Source organism: Ooceraea biroi, chromosome 3 (assembly GCF_003672135.1).
Source record: "Ooceraea biroi isolate clonal line C1 chromosome 3, Obir_v5.4, whole genome shotgun sequence".
Taxonomy (NCBI): domain Eukaryota; kingdom Metazoa; phylum Arthropoda; class Insecta; order Hymenoptera; family Formicidae; genus Ooceraea; species Ooceraea biroi.
The window spans coordinates 245783-260555 of NC_039508.1; the positions used below are offsets into that span (position 1 = coordinate 245783).

The 14773-nt window shown below is 45.2% G+C and overlaps 1 protein-coding gene across 1 annotated transcript in view; it reads right to left on the reverse strand.

Annotated features, from left to right (window-relative positions):
• The window catches only part of LOC105277451 (signal-induced proliferation-associated 1-like protein 1), a 56819-nt gene extending 44800 nt beyond the window's left edge, over nucleotides 1-12019 (reverse strand). Inside the window, exon 1 of the mRNA XM_011335807.3 lies at nucleotides 10541-12019. The gene's annotated coding sequence lies outside the window, so the exon portion shown is untranslated. The remainder of the gene's footprint in view (nucleotides 1-10540) is intronic.
• Nucleotides 12020-14773: the final 2754 nt, after the last annotated feature.

Consider the following 14773-nt stretch of genomic DNA (forward strand, 5'->3'; position numbering starts at 1 on the left):
AAAACGAGGACGCGCCTAGACAACCGTAAGCACAACTTGTGACCTGGAAACGTGCAGTTTCCAAGAAAATGTGAGAAACATGATAATGCCGGAATAATGTGTCTAGCCATTCTTAAATGTATTTTGCCTCGCTTAAAAATGATTAACAGATGAAGAAAATTCTGCTTTCAACATGCAAAACGTGAAATATCACCTATTCAAGCAAACCTACTAAACTCATTAAACAAAATAGAGACAATGCTAAAATCTTATTGCAAAAATTAGAGGCATATATCTCTTAACATAATTTTTCTAATATAAAAAATTTCTTTATACTTTTACATAAGAGCAACAAGGAGAGTAAGCATGTTTCCGTTCTTTCCTCCACTGCGTCCGCTCGCAGTTGGGTTAGGCCTGTGTGCCCCGAGTGATTCTCCGGACTAACGGCATCTCGGATCCCCTCCCGCCCCCGCCCTTGCCGCTCCCGTGATTCCCGTCCTCCCCGCGTGCGATGATCCAGCGCCGATATCCTCGGCACCGTCGTCGAATACTCTTTCGACACTGCGATGGCTGCACGCGCGCGCCGATGCGTATGCAAATGGTCCCAAACGGGCCCCGTGCCCGCTGATCGTCACAGCGTGATCGTGGATCGTTCTTAGCTCGTCCAGATCGTTGCCTCGCCAGCGATTTTACGACGATCATCAGATTCGTCACGGAGAAACGTCGCAATCGTTCCGAGCGAAATCTCGTGGAGACAAACATGGATGATTTGATCGAGGAAACAATTGTTTTTTCATCGAAGTCAACGTAATTGCAGATTAATTTTTTTATTGATGATTGTTCGCGCTGTTTTAGTATTACATTGAGGACGCTCATTTTCTCTCTTTCTCTCTACACGTTGTGCGTGTGAAAAATCAAACCTCTGAATTTATAGCAACCACGTTTTTGAATTTACGCTGATGAGAATGTACCGCTAACGATGCGGAACTACATGCGCTTTAGCGGCGTCTGAGAAATATGTACCTATATGTATCGTATGTGAACGCACGCACGGCTACACGGCAGCTTTCTGTCGCGCAGGTACGAGCGAGTTCATCCGATTCACTCAGCAAACGAACACCCTGCACTGACGTTATCGGTAATGAGGATCAAAGTGGTCGCCGATCTTTCACGTCAGGTACCGAGTCAGCTACCTAGTGTGAATGATAGACGCAAAGGGAGAAAAACGGCACCGCAAATAGATGAATGCGCGATGCCGCTAGACGGATGGGAAGAGGCGACGAAGCGTTAAAATGATGAGAAGGCAGTAACCGATCGACAATGAGTTGCACGACGCGTATGAATGATCCAGTTAGCCATGCTCTCGAATACCAGATTCTATCTGCGATTTGCGTTCAATCCGAAGCAAACTTTACCTCAAGCTCGAAAATGCAAGCTACTCAGTCAGGACTAAATAATCAAGGTGATTAAGCACGGCAATACGTATACTCGTGTACATTATGACACTCGATTACCTAAAAATTTTGGAAATCCGTTACCCTGATACCTGACAACTCGGGCAAGTGCTCAGCGAGTAGCTGAATAATTTCCTCGAGCTTAAGCCGAGTACTCGAGTAAACCGGTTGGCCGGTCCATATTGGACAAAGCGTCGATGGCGGACGTGAATGAGAATAAAGTTGCGCAAACGCGAGTTAATCCTGAGGATCGCCGGGTGCATGCACGCGGCCGCGTGCGTGCGTGCCAGGCCTCGTCGACACGGATCCGCAGGATCGAACCTGCATAGGATACACGCAGCGAGGGGTCTCGTGTGCCAGGTGACGTTGGCGTCGGAGATGCGCCGCCGTTGATAATTTGACTCGCGGTAAAACGGCGTACGCGCGGGACGTCGGTGGATGCTTTACAGTTAGCCGCACTCTGTGCAACAGTATATTCGTAACAGTATACCTGGCGATTTTTCCCCGGAGGACGACGAGTCATCGTGAGGAATACGGTGACCCAGAATTGACGCAACGATCCGCTGAGCAGTTGACACCCGTACTTAAAGAACAATCAAATAATTACAAGTATGCGTAAATAAAAAAATTTACTGTTTCTTTTTTAATCTGATTCGCTTTATATCACCAGCTTATATTAAAATATTGAACATTCCGGCAAGAAATTTGCATGCCTGTGTAAATTTTGATGTTTCTTTGTTGTTATTGGATAGATTCATCTGCATAAATCAGGCGAGAGTCACAAATCGATGGTAATCTTATTAATGCTGTTAGACTAATGAAATAACGCAATAAGGCACACGCCTGCGATATTAAAGTACCCCTATATTTTACTGGCGACGTATATATTCGTGCTTCGCCACGAGCGGGTTACAAATAATAATAAGGGCGCCGTATTGTAGCACTCTGGCTGGCGTCGTTATTGCGCGGGCACAAAGCTGGGGGGCGGTCCTGCAGTAAGTTCAATGCCTTCCCGCGTTCTCTCCCCTATCCGACATTCCGTCGTGCGGGATTAAAATATGCACCCCGCGGCGTTTTTCACGCATTCGTTCATCCGTTCGTGCGCCACGTCGCGGTAGATGTAGCGTTTCGTTTCTGCGAGGGTGGGCGGCGTGCCGTGTGTCCAGGAATGCGCTCGTATTGCATCTTTTGTCGTGCACCGCGGCCGTTTCACGCGTAAACAATACGGCCGCTATGTGAAAGAATGCGGGATTACGTCCGATGACGCAGGATACGCAGCCCGTACCCGAAGAAAAAGAGAGGCGACATCCGCTTTTCCTGGAACGTTCCCCTACGAAATCTTCATCGCGCGCATTCCCCTTGGGGGATTTCTCCGCCTTTTATTGAATTTCCCCGGGGCGTCATCGCTATTGACACCACTGTGAGCCGAATTCTCGGGAGAGAAAAGCTCTCGTTCTTATTTCCGATCACGAGTATAAAAAGTTATATAGTTGAAGTGTCAGAAAAATTTTGTGGCACAATGGCGTTGCGATTATAATCAAATTAATTTAAAATAATTTCCGCAGTTGGCTTGTCTTTGGAATTGTATTTCAACGATTTAATATATTTTTAAACCATGCGCAAATACTCAAATTATCAAATGATATTTTTAGAATTATAATTCTGTAAAAGAAACCAATTACAAAAGTACAATAATAATAGCACCAAAAGAGCAATTTAAATGAGACATTCGCATTACCCTGCGCCTGATACATCACCCGTTCTACATAAAAATCGGCACAGTCGATATCAAGCCGTACTATCACGAACGTGCGGTACGAACGACAATCGCGCGCTCATTAAGTCGCGACGAGAAGTGGGTTCAAATGAAAGAGCCTGCGGACGACAGGCAGCCAGTGAACTAGCTGCAGGCCAATCGGCACTTCCGGCCCTAATTAATTGCGATTGGTCGGTTTTAAAGAACTTGTATCCCGTCCCACAACGGCCGGCAACGCACGATAGCTCCTAATAACTCGATAGCGTTGACACACACACACGCACACACATACAGAGGGAAGGGAGGTTTATCGCCGCAGGAAACGGTCCAGCCGCTCTCGTTGTCGCTGGCAAACGGTCGTTAAGATAGATACAATAGAGAATTTCCTTCTTCCTTGAGATTAGGCAAATTAGGCGTTCTCGGAAAGAAAAACATCGCGTGGAATATCGGACAAACGTTACGCCGCTGTCGATGGTAGCTCGTGTTGTCGACGAAGCGAACGGTGTTACTGTGCCGAACAAGTATAGACGTTCGCATACTGGCATTAACGAGGTAATCGTAAAACCGATACGTCGGGCAAGGTGTACCTGGTCAATTAGAGCGTTGTGAAATTGTAGCAACGTAGTGCAGCGTGAACGATACGCAGAAAACACGATTAGCCCGTTAATTGCTCCGATTTACGAATCCATAATAATCACACGGGATGTCGCACGTGTTCTCCAAAGAGAGTAACGTATTTCAAGCTTTAATAACTGCAATTCCGAACATTGGTCCCTCCAGATAACAGAAATCTTCAATTCAAAAAAGCGTTCAGAGTCAATTTCTCGTCATATTAAGAGAGTTAGGGCGATCAATTCATGCAAAAAATCGCACGAGGAAAAAGTTTTCCTTTAAATTAACCGCCCCATTGAACGGTGAAAAATTATCGTGATTCATCGCGAACGCCTCGAGGTAAACTCTCGTTCGCGCACAAAAGCCGATTCCATCGACGGAGGTACTTCCAAGAGGAGCACAATGGTCCTCCGAAATTCTCTATCTCCCCGCGATTCCCTCGATCTCATTGAGATCCTTTGAGGGTTGTTAAAAACCCACAGTAAGAGAGAGCGCCCTTCGATGCCTCGATTCTCTCTAAACGCTTTCTTCCGTAAGATATTCTCCCTTTCTCCGTCTATCAGTTGGCTCGGTGACAAGCGGATCCTTTTTTTTAATGTGCCCTGCCAAACGCGCGCGAGAAGAATGGGGGTCGAGAGGGCTTCGTACACAGACCGGGAGAGGAATTCATCTCGAGACAACGGTCCTTTCTGCGGCCCTTCCCATGGCCCTTTTCCTACGAGCCGGACCCCCTCCTGGAGGAGGCTCTCACCTACGGGCTCGAGGAGAAGAAGCGACGTCCCGGCATCGTGGCGCGACTCGGCTCCACCTCGCTCGCCGACGTTTATCAAGTCGAGAAGTCAATGCACTCCCCCACGTAGCGTAGTCGTGCACACCCGAAAGCCCGTATCATACGGGAGATGTCCGTCCCACTTTAGTCGCGTTGTATTACAGTGGCAGATTCCTTCATTGATTCGTCATTTTCATAGGACTGCTCAGGACAGGCGGGATATTCGACGCTGGATGCATTCGCGTGGATAATCCGTTGAGCAGCATTATGAGAACGAAAATCATCTCAATTGAAAGTAAGCGACACAACTGACGAGTTACTGGGCACCATTGTGCAGCGCGCGAACGTTACACGAGCTGATACACGAAGAAACAGGAAAAAACGTGTTTCTGAAAGAAGAAAATTTCTTCCTTTGTCCGGAGAAAAGGGTGTAATAATGACGTGGGTCTCTTACAAGGCGACCCGTTCAATTCCTGTCCAGTGCAATCCGTTTCTAAAGACAACGCTCCGCGTGAAACCGGCTTAAGTCGACACGGAGAGCGGCATCGGATGACTCTCGGCCAGGTATACGCACGTTGCCGATGCACTGCCGCGAGATGCACCGTAAGATACGCATTAATTGGAGAATCGGCCGGAATTTACGCGCGGCCGCGCGCGTCGTGCGTGCCTCACGCGTGTCGCTGCGAGGTGATCTCGTGACTCGCCCGGTGTTATACGGAGGAAGAAACGACCACGAGCCAAAATGAACATGCGTTCATCATCCACCATATACTGTACCGACGAATCGTTTGCGTGAGATTTGTGATGGTCTCGGAACGATGGACTTGATTGGACTACGCCTTCAACCACACATATGACAGTGTCATTTTTTTCCAAATTTTTCTAAGAAATATATTAACAAAAAATTAAAAAATTATACAATTATAAAATTATAAATTCATAAAATTATATATTAATAAAATTATAAAAAATAAGTATATAATAAAGCTTTATTCGTCATGCAACTTAATTTTTGAGAGTTAATTAGAAGAATATTTTCATGTTTATTTATGATATTTTATGTTTCTACCGTTACGTGTATCTTTAATAGTGAAAAAAGTAGGAAAAGTTATGATCGTTCACATGACACACTCTCACCTCCAATTTCGTTGAAAGGTCTAGCATTAACGGTTGATCCGTAGAAATGGATTGTTTGTAAATCGTTGTGTACTGAGAACGTCAGTCATGATGAATGGCAGCTTGCGCTTTTATAAGCATGAAACGAAAGTATAAACTCCATCGCAACTTTGGATCTGTACACAGACAGGGCATCGAAAGTCGATACATACCTACAGTTGCTCCGAAAAATTCTTCACAAAACACGCCAGTTCCAGTATTCTAGGAAGGAATAGTTGTCTTTTTTAAACCTGACTGTGCCTGCATGCTATTGTCGAACGGAGAAAATAACAGGCTGCGTCGAATAGCTGAGGCGACGATGCATCGTGTGCTGCATAAAAATCACATCTATACTAGCCAGGCAGAGCTACAGGTACAAGCTAAGCCTTTTAATAGATTTAATATAACGTGCCGTGCATTCACAGTTTAAGTGACCCCTTTAATTAGCCTTCAAAATTTATCCTCTGATCTTTTTAATATAACTGAAAAAAGCAACGTAATGAGCTCTTAGGAAAAATTGTTAAATTAATGTTCTATATACATATATGATTACATCATTACCTGCATTATCTTTATTTTTAATCAGCTACTTTTACAACAAAAAATTTATAAAAATAAAATGTATCGTCGTTGTCAAACGAAGTATCGGAGCAAGATCGAACAAATGCCAAAGTACAACATCTTGCATTTTAGCATCCTCGGATTGCGCAGGATGCGTGCATGAGGAGCACGTTTATGATACGCGAGAGTCATCCACGCGACGACCGGAAGTAGGCGTAATAACGAACTCGCATCGGCCATACGCGCATCGGGAATACAATAACTCGGTGCGTGGGACACAAAAGCCGTTCTCTGCCGGCAATGGCAACACGCACGAATTCCGAAAGCGCTTCTTCTGAGCGAGAAAGACCCGTTTTTTAAGGAATTTTAAGAGCAGGACCGACAATCCGGCGCATACCAGGTCACATGAGTGATATCGACTCTGCTTATGGAAAGACAAGCCAGCTGCTTGTGCTCCTGATAGGATAATAATTACATGCTTGCTCGGTAAATACTGTAACATGGATTTCGAATAAATAACGTGTTACACAAAGAAAAAATATAAGACAGAAATATCGAACATATTTATTCTGTAAGTATCCCTTAGCTTTTATCTACCTTAATGATTTAATCTCATATTATTACGTTCGCTTTATTCAAATGCGCGATTTTTTGTTTCATGACAGTCTTGATTGAAACATCAGCGAAATTATCCATAACAATTTTAGGCGCTTATTTTTCGCGATTTTTAATTTTTCAATTAAAGTATCGAGTATCATAACACTAAACTTTTTGTGGTTTTTCAGCTAAATACTAGAAGGCTTGGAAGAAGAGTAACTGCGGACATTTTGCATGATGGCTGGAATATCGTGGGAGCCAATGGAAACTATCTTCAAGACACCGTAAAAGTACCATGTGTTCCGCACATGTCCTTACGAACAGAATTGCAGGAACCGGCTGAACCAGATGTGCTTGAAAAGTGCGAATGTCATCAATTATATCGCCTTTAGCTAGCCTAGCCACCAGCAATTATATCTTTATCTTTCATGTGCCGCTATCTTTCAGGTAGCAATTTGCAGTTTCTTGAAAGGACACAACTTCAAAAGCGGCGAACACTCTTCGGCTTCACATTTACCGACGTTTACACGACGAAAAACAAGATGAGACGTCAGTGTTCGGGAAGACAATCTGCGAAAGGGAAAGACGTTCGTTGACTCGCTCGAAATCACGTCACGGCGCCCTCATTAAAACGCGACTTTGTGAATAAATTCGCGGGGAACATACGCCCTCCTCCGGGCGTACGATCGGGCCTCATGTCGATGTGTACGTATATCGTCGACCTACGCCATCCATATAAGGACTACCCACGCGATATCCATCGTCCAAGGTATCGATGAGCAATTACAGATTAGGAGGCTGACCTTGGTCCGGTAAGAAAATCACGTGAGAAATGACTGCTCGATCAAACTGTGTGTCTCGACAAGATACGTGACGGAAATCTTCGTTACTGATAATATTGTAATTTATAAATCAGATGAGAGAAAATATTTATTGAAACGACTTCAAGGATCACAAGGGGGTTTAACCTTACGACAAGATTGCACACATATTGATACTTAATTTCATAAGATGACAATGAAAACGCGTGTTACCGTGACTTTATCGTATCTCATTACATGGAGAAATCAGTTCTGTATAATTGCTTTCTCCAGGAAATTAGAATCGTAGATCGTAATTCGCCTAAGAATAGTTTAACCTAGGATTTACAACTCGCTATTTACATAGTTTAAACTTGGGATTTACCGAGCGGCATGACTACCTAGAAACTTCTTTCCCACGAGCAACACGACAATGCGAACACGAAATTGAGGTCATTCGCTACGTTGCGTAGGAATAGCCGCAAATAAGATCAGTGAGGTTAATCAGATCGGAAAGAAAATGATAAAGTCACCCATTCCGCCTTTAACCCGCGACATTCTTAACGATCGACACGATTGCAGGTGATTGATGATGCTGTTAACGTATACATCATTTTCCCGATTTGGACAATGCAACTAATCACCGTGTATGTGGAAACATATTCCAAACCATGATCTCAAGTCAATAATAATGCATTGGCAAAATTTCTTTAGAACTAAATAAATATTAATTGAAGTTACGAGCAACTTTGCATATTATATCTTAATAATCTCTTGTATATCTGAAGTAATAGATACATGTAATGTCTGTGAGACGACTCACTCTCTCAACGAACCATTCAATTCTTTCTACTCGAACTCATTTTCCCGGCGCTTTCAATCGCATCCATAATAATGACGACGTCACACACGGCAATCTCACAATCACAATCTTCCCAACGTTCCCCATTTCTAACTCTTGAATTATTCAACCAGGAATCGATTTTGTCTTTCATTAAAGAACAAGGTCGTTCGGATTAGAATCAAGACGGCTGAGGTCCGAACTTGAAACCGCGTGACAGAAAGGTTCCGGAATCGCGGAGGTACCGGCGAGGAAAGGTCACTCGCGCACGCGAGCGCGGCGTTCGAAAGTTCAGGTGTGAGGGATACCATAACGAGATCTCGGGGAAGAGGGACAAAGCGCGAGGGGAGAAAGAGAGGGAGGCGAGAGATCATCGCTGTCTTCATGATCTCTCCACGCGTGATTGAGCAATGGCACAGAGGTTCTCGACCACGCAACAGCATCCCACGTGCATCGACGCGTCGTGAGACGTTTAATTCTTCGACGATGATCTGCTAATGAACGTGGGCGGTATAAAGATGATATCAATACGTTGTAACGAGTACAATCGACGTCACATCCTGACGCACCAGTCCAGAAGAAAGAAAGATATCGCGCGCGCCTAGATACAGGATGTCGGTCCTTCTATCTCAGCTAACAGGATGTTAGGTCTCGCTCCCGGAGGTATTAATACGAGAGCACAATTATAGCGACGCGAAGTCATCCTATAAATTCATCACAGGACGCACGAATCGGTGACGTGTGAATCGATGACGCATACGTCTTGGAATCCCGATGCGTCTAGTCCGTACGAGCATTTCATTTAGTGTCCTAGAAATATATTTTCTTTATTTAATTAAATCCGATATCTCGTAGGCTTGAAAATGTATTTTACACACGCTACACGCTTTTCTCCGGGACACCTGCTTTCTTTCATCCTGTTATCATCGCACACGTTATGCAGAGAGATCAACGCCTATATTTAAGCTTCATGAAACGACCATTTGCCAGCCTACGTTCAGAACAGCGGCCTTTTAGAAAATGGGAAATTAATCGCGGCGTTCAGTAACGATATCGTTACGTAGCGCGGAGGTTGCGTGGAAAAGCGGCACGCGATGATCCCATAGCATAATTCTATGGTAATCGCACGTGAGGAAACTTCGCCTTCCCGATTATCAATTACGGAGATTAATTACACAGACGAGGAAGGTGGAGAACGGAGAAGGTGAAAGAGAGATACGCTGAGAGTTTGCATATACGACTTATCGTCATCGATATGTGGAGTCGACCTTGTCATCGACTCGATATTACGTCTACACGTCGTATTAATGACTGCAAATCATTACGCTGTCGCGTTACGTACACACGGGTACGGACGGATAGAAAGAGATGAGGGGGAAGGGTTTCTCGTTCGTTTTAATTATGCCAGCGCAACCCAATTACGTCACGTTGCAGTTAATTGCAGAGATTACTTGCCGCCGATGTTACGCGCATGCCGATCATATTTTTCCATCGGTTTCAGTGATGTTTCAGTGATCGATACGGCTCCGTCGTCCTCCGTTATGCTTTTAGGATTTTTTAAAACAAACAAATACGGGTTACGGGTTAATTATTTCTGGCAACCGCGCATCCGTCTTTCTATTGACGCCATTTTTCTCACCGGACGGCGAAATTAACAAATAGTCGCAAATGGACGGATATTCCACGTTTGTTTAGCACGATAACCACGGCCTGCCGAGAGACCTGCCTGCACTTTGTAGTTCCAAGCCCCAAGTCTCGGAGCACGGGTACTCATTATCACGGTGTTCCCTAATCTAGCCAGTTTTTCTAGAAAGCCTATCATTTAGCCTTTGTTAGCCGCGCTGCAGTAAGAGTGTAATTAAGTACACCAAGTATAATCGGCGTTAGAGAACGCCGTTGAAACGCACGCGCCTCTTACGTCAGGTTTATTCCCACAATAAATCGCGGACAGTGGCAATCGTCATTTCAAGGATAATCGGACCGAATGAATAATTGAATTGTAAAAACAGTGCTCACGTTTTCAGGCTGGGACGAACGCCTCTGCCGCGGCACACAGAAGAGCGGCACGCCGCTTTCCCGCTTCCTCTCCAATATAGCGGCTTCCGGTTCCCTGTCGGAGCACCAAACCGTAACCTCGGCTCACCAACGGTGTAGCGCGACGCGCCCGTCGGCCGCGTGACTGCTCTCTTCCTCCTCTTTCTCTTTCTTTCTTCTTTTTTTTTGTCTTCCTCACAGATCACCAACACGGAACGCGCACAACAGCGATCACTGACCGTCAACCCTTCCGTCACTTTTCCGTCGCAATTTACCGTCGCGTGTCGCGGTGGCTCATACCTCCGTCCGCGACTGTTCTGAATCGATCCCGTATCGATCTCGCGGTCACTCGCGCCAAAGATGTCGTCGTCGCGACCCCAACTTCACGGCGTTCGAACGACGCGTACGACGACGCGCATCGACTCCTCGCGAACCTTGACGATCGCGTGTCGGCGATTCCCGAAGGAAAAACGGATGATTGTCTCACGACTGTCGCGAATTCCCGTCTCCGGCGAGAACGGCCCGACGAATTTCGCACTCGCGTCGCGATCCACCGGCGGATCCGTTGGACGCGACGGCGCGGCACAGCTTTGTTTATCGCCGCCGTCAAGTCACCCGATGTTGATGGTGGTGCACGAAACGCTCGCACTCTCCCGCTAGGGAGGTGGTACTGCACCGAAGTTAGCCGCGCGTCGCGTTCGAGCGTGACCGACGCTCGTTCGGGACTTTGTTTCTTCTTCCTCCTCGTCGTTTCTTGTTCCTCGTACGCGTGACGATTTCTTCGATGAACGTTTGTGTCTCGGCACGATACCGATCACGTGAGAGAGAGAGAAAGAAAGGGTGATCCCGATGCAAAAACGCGAAACGTGCTAGCTCGCACGAGCGCCAACGCTACACGCGCTAACAGGCTGCGCTCCGCGGACTGACTGAACTTGCTTCTGGCGTACCGGTCGTCGCCGATTCCCCCCCCCACCCTTCTCTTTTACGCTCTGCTCGCCTCCTTCTACATCGCCAGCTTCAGGCAACGCGTGTCCGTGCTCCGTGGTGTAGCACTTCGTACTGCCGGAGCAATCCGATTCCTCGAGATGTGAGACGCGAGCGAACACGAACGCGTGGACTAACACTGTGCCTGTGTTTCCAGCCACGGTCTCTCACACTTATGCATCCAAAAAAATGAGAGAAGATCACGATGTTTCGGAGAGAGAGAGAGAGAGAGAGGGGGGCTGAAATAGGGATTCACGATTCAAAACAGTGTAGATATCACGAGGGCGAGAAGGGCAAAACTATTCGATCCCGTTGCCTATACTTTCGATTCGAAATTTAAATTTAACATTCAAATTTACAATCTCAATTTTCGTTTTTCCAATTTCGCTCAGCAATATTGTAGAGGCACAAATATATTAATTCCGCTTGTGAATCGTTCAATTTTCAATGGGACAATTCGGAGTTTGCAGTCTATTTTATTTTACCTCAACATCAAGAAAGTAGACTTTAACAGCGAACTTCACGCACAAGCGCACATTGCGATGCTCGAGAGATTAAAAGATCGTCAATATACAATTACGGTTTTTTGCATTTAAACGCCAAGCGTTCTTATATTTCATTACCCACCTGAAATGTCCAATCAAGATAATCCAAGCAATGACGTTTTGCTGCACGTACCCAGTTGATTCCACTCTCGATCCGATTCCCTGTCCTGCGTGCAGGCACCATTCGACAGAACGGCTCTTCGTCGAGGAGGTCAGACGCGCGTGATCCTCAGGCGGATATTAAAATCGAATTAGAGTGCACGCGAGCTGCACGCGGTTCCGGCAAAAAAGCCGGCTGACGATGACCGAAATGAATTTCCTCTCCTGCTTGCCGACGCGCGTGCACTTCTCGCGCGAGACGCGGACACCGCGAATTTACCGGGAGCGAACGAGTATCGAACGGAGAGTTTCCGCGGCAATTTGCGCTGATCGCGAAGAAAAATTAGACTCCGCTACATAAACCGGTGATTACGCCTGCAATAATGCGCTTGACAGTAGATTAGATTTATGATCGATCTACTTGAGCCGTTTCTTCTCGCCTCGTATATTTATAATTGCCGTTACGCACGTTACGCGCGGAGTAACGTACCGCGATGAAAAAAGATTAGCTCCTCCTCTTCTTTCGTCCAGTTAGAGCGTGATTGCTTTTTCTAGAGCGTTACGTTTTACGTAAGAATAAGGAATACACAAATAGGGAACGATTTATTCAAGACTATTAATCGTTCGTGTTGCCAGGTCGACAGTTATTACGTTATTACTCGTACGCGTATCTCTCAGGAACTTGAAAACAAGATGAATAAAATGCTTCGTTTCTTTCTTTTTCAATCAACAGCACACAGTTCCTCCATTAGCAGCAACTTGTCGACTAATTTCGTTGACGACTTGTTTGTTCGTCTACTCCTTCGATTTCATTATCCCTCATTATCGGTTCGATCGTGACGAATTCGTCTTACGATACGTAATGCGATACGTTCTTGATAGCATTCTCTGTATAGATCGCTTCCATCATGACCAGCGTCGAAAACAAACTCGCATGAACTCTCGGCTCTCGCAAACTCCCAACGAACTGCGCACTTGATGTGGCCCCGTCGAGTACGCTGGATGGTCTATTTCGATCTGTTTTCTCCTTAGTCGCGTCTCTCGCATGTTTCCGAGGAAACATCGTGTCTCGCTCGCCAGCTATAGCTCGCTAGAGATATGCGGATGCGTGTTCGTCAGAACCAGCGTCGGATACTTCCGCGTGAACAATAATAATTCATGTTTACGCGAGGACGAGCCGGCGAGCTCCTACGCGCAATCTACATGGGCAGCGTTGGCTCCTCCGGTGTAGATTCGTAATCTCTCGTCAAAACAGTTAGATGCGTCATACATTAATTATTTCCTTGCGACGCACAGTGGGACATTTTCACGAAAAGCTGGCCAAAACTCAAAAAGTCAATTTGATATATAGATTATATTAGATACAGGGATTTGCAGATAGATGTTGGTTGCATCAAATGTCGTTCGTCTCATAGGGACACACCAATTTTAGCTAATTTTTTATTTCAGTTCACAGTTACTTGACATTTGCGTCGGACAAACCTCATTACACTCGGAGCAAATACCATATTGCGTTTAAATATTAAATAATTCCCAGACAAATAGTGCAAACTTATTTCTAAAAAATGGGAGAGATTCCTGGAAGTACGTAGCAATTTCTATGATATAGTATTTTTATTTAATTGACATTTATTACTTGTAATTTTCGTCTGGAAATTGAGGTCCAGAAAAATGATGCAATTATTATGATATTATTTTTTACACAGTCGTTTAGTTAGACGTACTTCGACATACCTCTAAATTTAAACATAGGGATTGTAGTTTGTTGTGTTCTTTATCGAGATTCGAAAGAATTAGCTGCTAATATTTGCTAACCTTCTTGTGTGATAATTTTTTTGTAGCGTTGTTAGGTTAGATTATGCAATAAACACGAAACAATATTTCGTTCATAAATTTATTTTATGCATTAAATTAAAAAATAGTTTAATAGTAATTTTTAGTAAGTTAATAGTAATTAAATAATAGTAATTTCATATGAGTCGATCGAGTTTTTCATATTTTTTGGTTATATTGGATCAATCATTTGAAATTTAAAAATTTCAATACCGGATTTGTAATTAGCGACCCCAAAAAACCCCCGATTAACAATTTTTATACAAATTAACGATTCAAGGAGTTTTGGCCAGCTTTTCGTGAAAATGTCCCACTGTGCGACGCTGCACAGCACAGTACATTAAGATTCCTCCGATGGAACATGAGGGAAAGTCCAATCCGGTTAACGATCGGTCGATGAAGTGAAAAACATGTTATGACCTTGCACGGAGCCATAAAAACTTAAAAGTGGAAATGGGTCAAGTAAACTCGACCGGTAAACTTCGTCGGGGTCGGAGGGTATGGCACGGCCCGTTGGAAGCCAAAGCGTGCGTGTGGCGCGAGCTTCTGGGTCTGCTTAAGATCACATCTCCCGCGTAGATGCTATAACATGCTGCTCCCGGTCTCCCGTACTGCCTCTGTCCTACATGTCACGGCGCTACCCACGCTAATTAGCGCGTTATCATCGCGGCGGTGGTTGCTACCGGCAGCTCACCGTTTGCGTTTACCGTTCTCCAGCGGTGGATGTAGCTTTAATGACGGTGTACCGAAGGCG